Raw genomic sequence first — 6,000 nt, 5'->3', positions numbered from 1 at the left:
AAATTCCAAGTATTTTTAAAATGTAATGCTAAGCAAAACTGTTAAAGTTCTAAATAATTTTAAGAATATTCTAGTTGGTTATTTGTAAAATTTTATAGAATTATTTATATGTATATAGAGATTTTTTTTGTTTGTTTTTTACTGAAATGAATTAGTTTATTCCTGTTTGATAACTCCACAATCAAGTTTTATGAATGCAGAAAAATCTTCCTATCACAGCAAGAATACCTGCTGGGTTCTCTTTGGCAGTAGAGCCATGAACGACTAAGAAGCATTCCACTGTTTCTTTCATGATTAAATCATCTGTTTGGCCTTCTGTTTAACAGACCCCCAAGATTAAAAAAAAAATGTCTGTAGTTAGGACTTAAACATTATTGAAAAAGTTAAAAAATAAATAAAACTGTTGTAATAAATCACAGTGCACAGCATTTATTGTTTTCATACAACAAAGTATTCAGACCAAATCCTTCCTGCCAGCAACCATTAGCATTTACAACAACTGTTTGAATAAAATGCTACATGTTTCAACATTTAATTTTTCTCCCGGATTAATAAAGTATTTTTGAATTGAATCAACCTGAACTGAATTTCCTGCTAAAATATTCTGTCCATTAGCAACAACTGGATCAGAGTCAAAAGCTCAGCTAGCTAGCAAGCAAGTCCTTTTCTTGAACATTTAACTAGCTAAATCTAGACACAAACATCTTAAATCTGTTTTTGCAACTAGACATTAAATGTTTTGGGGGGTTTTTCCTGAAAAACACCTCTAAGATGTGTCATTCTTTGGCTCAATGTTAAGAAACTTGGCAAGCTAGCAAGTGTGAATTTAGCATTGGCACTATTGCTAAGCTATTTAATATTGGACACAATATTAAATAGCTTAGCAATAGTGAGAAAATAAATATTAGATTCTCCCTGAAAACCACAGATGTATTGGTTGCTAGCCATGACTGCCTATGTGCTAAGAAGCTCAGCTTGTTAGCAATTTTGACATTAGCATTAACACTGTCATTCCAGCTATTCTGGATACAAACCCTAAATTATTGCTCCAACAACAAGTCTTATGACAGTTCTTATTTTTGTACCGGACTCTGCATTGAGCCAACTTCTCCAAATATATTCAAAACCAAATGTTTATGCAGGTTTTGTAACGAAAATGAAATTGACCTATTTAATTCCTATTGCACATTGCATTTACGCACTAATATGACCTTTTAAAAATAGAATTATTTTCATGGTTAATATTTAATTTCTTCTAAAATTTGTTTTTGTGTTCTTCCCAAAAGTAGCTTCACATTTCATAAAAAAAATTAAAATAACCATGATCCACTGCTATGTTTTTACTCTTAGTCCAGTGTGATTGAAAAGTGAACAGTGGGTTTGTCAGACATATGGGTGATGCTGAATGACTCAAATGCACACTCTTCCTCCTTCATAGATTAGATGATGAAAGTCTGAACAAATCAGGATTAGCTGCTGTTCCTCCACTAGTCAGGTTCTTATCATGTTCGTCATGACATTGCAAAACCAGACAGCAGAACGGTGAGTGTGTCTGGTTTCCCTGCTGGCAGGGTGTGGTAGGGAAATGGTGGGGTCTCCTTGTGAGTGTGTGTGTGCGTTCTCATGATGTTACAGACTTTTGGGGTCAGAGGTGACTGAGTGCAGACTGAGATACAGACGGATTTGGTGGTGATGAGGAGGGTGTGTCCTTCGTAACTCCACCAGCAATAATTTTAAAAAAAAGTCCTCATTTATATTTTAGGGAATCTCTGATCCTGTGAATATTTTAAAAGTTTCTGTCTCTTTACTTTGTTACCGAATTATCATGTTAATTTTGTCTCTCTTCTTGTATTGCAGATTGAAGAGATGCTGGAACATTTGACTCATAGATATGACCAACTAAGCATTGTTTTACATTTTCTTTACAGTCTCTTTAATTTTAAGCTTACCATTTAACTTGGCAGTAACAGCTTAACTATTTCGTACATAAAAATGTTTTCTCTTCAGTTCTGCTTTGAACAGTGTTTTAATGCTAACAAATTGATGTCTTGGTTAATAACTAATACATAAAAAAAATTAAGTTCAGCTGACTTTATGTTACGGTTTTAGATTGCATTATTTTTTGCACCTTCAGGTTTCCCTGCACTGTCAGCTTCTACTGTTTGAGATTTTATATTTGTTGTGTTGAGAAGTAAAAATACTGTTATCTCATTTAATTTGGCAATCTAATGAACAGAAATACAATTATATAAAAAAAATTATGTCTTTGTTTAAACTCTTGTTTAGGATGATGTGTTTCATTTGAATTGTTTTACAAATGTATTCCTGTGTTCGTAAATGGCCCTGGTTGGCAAATGTAAAATGTAATGTATAGTAAATATATATTTATACAACATCTTTTGTCTCTAATTTTGGTATTTGGTATTTGCTTGCCTTCTATTTTAGTTCTTATGCCAAACATATAACTGTCACATTTATTCACTGCTCCTATTATTGTTTATTTTGTTCAAGTGATTAATTTTAACATCATTTAAAAGCCTAAACTATTAATCAGTGAAAGGAAAAATAATTTATACAATATATTAAAACAAAAAAAAAGGAATAGCATTGTGCCATTATTTTAGAGGCCTGATGAAGTCAAGCTAAGCTGCTGCTGAGATCATTAAAAGTCAAATCTCTGGTTTAAACCCAAGTCAAAAAATATTGAATATGATTGGCTAGAATGAAATAAAATAGTTCCCATTTTAAAAAAAAGAAAATAGCATCTAAAATGTTCCTTTTTGCTGTTTTTTTTTGTTTTTTTTTTTTTTCTGGCTGTCAAATTTGGGGAATCATTTAGGCCTGCAAAACTCTGCACTGGCCTTTGCAGTGTGGAATATGTGTATATATATATTTATATTTTTTTTCTTATTGAAGTTGCTTGTGATTTGAACAAAAGATAAAAATAACAATTGCTTTCACTGCTGTAAGTGTCAAAAAAATATCTAACAATATATGTTTTTAAAGGCACTATTGTACTTAGACCAGCAACAAAATAATTACTATGTGAGCTGAAAGATTTGAACAGTGCAAATATTAATACATTTATTTGTAGATATTAGTAAATTTCCTTAGGTGTAGGTAGGTCAACTTAATGCACTAAATTAGTTTTTAATATTTTCTGAATGAGAATTTAAAAAACAGAACAGTTTTAACATTTAACTTAAAGGATCCGAAATGGAAATGAAAGCCATGTGTCCAGTGACGTTTTTATTGTGGGTGCAACCATCATCTGAATGAATGCAAATTGGCTTTGCCTCCATCCGGCATCATGCCAAGTATCTATAGCAACCACATCCTTCAACAGCCCCCATCCTTCTCTCTCTCCTTCAGTCTCTAATTAGCCTTCTGTCTTCCCTTTGGCTGCTTTCTTATTGTTCCTTTTGTTTCCCACATCAAGAAAAATGCACACAAGGAGGCTGTCCGTAAAGAGAGCAATGCAAATATAACTGCTGATTTAGAAAAAATACATGCATTCACGCTCAAATCAAATTTCAAAATGACTCTTGAGGCAGAGAAAAAAGAATCTAAATAAAAACCAAACCTAAGACATCGTAATAAAAGATTTAATATAATTTAATTTAATTATTCATCCATTTTCATTTACTTCACAGCGTTTGAATGCTTTCACGGTCAAGTTCAAAGCGTGAATGCGGCCTCGGACAAATAAAGCGAAGCTCCTGAGCTGAGTCTCTTTTTCCCCTCTACAAGAACGAGGCTCTTCCGCCCCCTGCAGGCTTTTATGAGGCGCTGCAGCCCCGAGAAGGCCACGGAATAATGAGAGCGAAGCGCCCTCCAGTGGATAAAATATGTCCTTACACACTGTCTATCTGTAGACTGTGTTACCTGGAAGGGAACAAGGGCAGCACAGAGAAAATAATTAACAATACTAAAAATGAGACTTTATTTGCATAGCACACTTTTAGCTTCAATTCCAAATTGCATTACCAAAAAAGTCTATTGACTAAATTAAAATAAACTAAGCTAGAAATAAAGAAAAAGGTGAATTTCAAAACCAAGTACCACAGATAGCAAAAGGAGGTTCAAGGACCATTGTGTTACGTAGTGTAATCCTTTCATGTCTGTCTAATATATATATATATATATATATATATATACTGCTCAAAGAAATAAAGGGAACACTCAAATAACACATCCTAGATCTGAATGAAAGAAATGTTCTCATTGAATACTTTGTTCTGTACAAAGTTCCATTTGTACAACAGCAGGTGAAATTGATTGTCAATCAGTGTTGCTTCCTAAGTGGACAGTTTGATTTCACAGAAGTTTGATTCACTTGGAGTTATATTGTGTTGTTTAAGTGTTCCCTTTATTTTTTGAGCAGTGTATATATATATATATATATATATATATATATAGTATAAAATTGATCTTATGTAATATTTTATTTTTCTGAGCCACCAAATTATTTCAGGTGTTGATATTTATAAGCCATAACCTTGAAAATTAAATGGACAAAAAAGGCTTGAAATGTTTCACTGTGTGAGTTTTATATTATAAAGTGAGTAATAAAAAGTATTGAACCTTTTCACAATATTCAAATTTTCTTTAGATGTATCTGTATAAAACCCTTTTGCCAATAGGAAAGTTCATGCATTTCTCCTATAACATTTCATGAAGTTGGACCCACATATTCATAATTTATACTTTAGACCAGACAAATCTCAATTACCAAAAAGCTCAATCTTAATGTCATCTGACCCAAAATCCTTATTCCAGACAAAGTTGCAAGACAGTTTATCAAATTACATGTTGACTAAAGGGTTTTCTAGTATGAAAATATTAATACCTCTCTAATATGCCTGTAAAACATATGATTGGCATGCAGATCAATCTGAAAGTTGCTATAGAGATTTGATGACTGCAAGATGTCACTTTTTGTAAGTTTTCATTTCCTTTATCCTCCTGCTCCATGATGGCAAAACAACTAGTCTAGTTTGAACAAATCCGATTTTAAATCGTACCTCTCACTTTGAGTCACATGGATCTAAAATACAAAAACCAACTCACCTCTGCATCAACTGAATAACAGGTTCTTTTGTCTTTCCTGTCTTGAACAGCTACCATATTATCATTATTATTCCAGAATGTGTGGCATCAGTTTTTTTCTTCAGGAGTTTAGCCTTTTTGTCAGGTATGGCGCTAATCATGAGTGCTGCATTATACACTGCTCAAAAAAATAAAGGGAACACTTAAACAACACAATATAACTCCAAGTAAATCAAACTTCTGTGAAATCAAACTGTCCATTTAGGAAGCAACACTGATTGACAATCAATTTCACCTGCTGTTGTGCAAATGGAATAGACAACAGGTGGAAATTATTGGCAATTAGCTAGACACACTCAATAAAGGAGTGGTTCTGCAGTTGGGACCACAGACCACTTCTCAGTACCTATACTGTCTGGCTGATGTTTTGGTCAGTTTTGAATGTTGGTGGTGCTTTCACACTCATGGTAGCATGAGACAGACTCCACAACCCACACAAGTGGCTCAGGTAGTGCAGCTCATCCAGGATGGCACATCAATGCGAGCTGTGGCAAGAAGGTTTGCTGTGTCTGTCAGCGTAGTGTCCAGAGGCTGGAGGCGCTACCAGGAGACAGGCCAGTACACCAGGAGACGTGGAGGAGGCCGTAGGAGGGCAACAACCCAGCAGCAGGATCGTTACCTCCGCCTTTGTGCAAGAAGGAACAGGAGGAGCACTGCCAGAGCCCTGCAAAATGACCTCCAGCAGGCCACAAATGTGCATGTGTCTGCACAAACGGTTAGAAACCGACTCCATGAGGATGGTATGAGGGCCCGACATCCACAGATGGGGGTTGTGCTCACAGCCCAACACCGTGCAGGACACTTGGCATTTGCCAGAGAACACCAGGATTGGCAAATTCGCCACTGGCGCCTTGTGTTCTTCACAGATGAAAGCAGGTTCACACTGAGCAC

The sequence above is a fragment of the Xiphophorus couchianus genome, chromosome 6, assembly GCF_001444195.1.
Source record: "Xiphophorus couchianus chromosome 6, X_couchianus-1.0, whole genome shotgun sequence".
In the NCBI taxonomy this organism is placed as follows: domain Eukaryota; kingdom Metazoa; phylum Chordata; class Actinopteri; order Cyprinodontiformes; family Poeciliidae; genus Xiphophorus; species Xiphophorus couchianus.
This window is presented reverse-complemented; position numbering follows the sequence as displayed.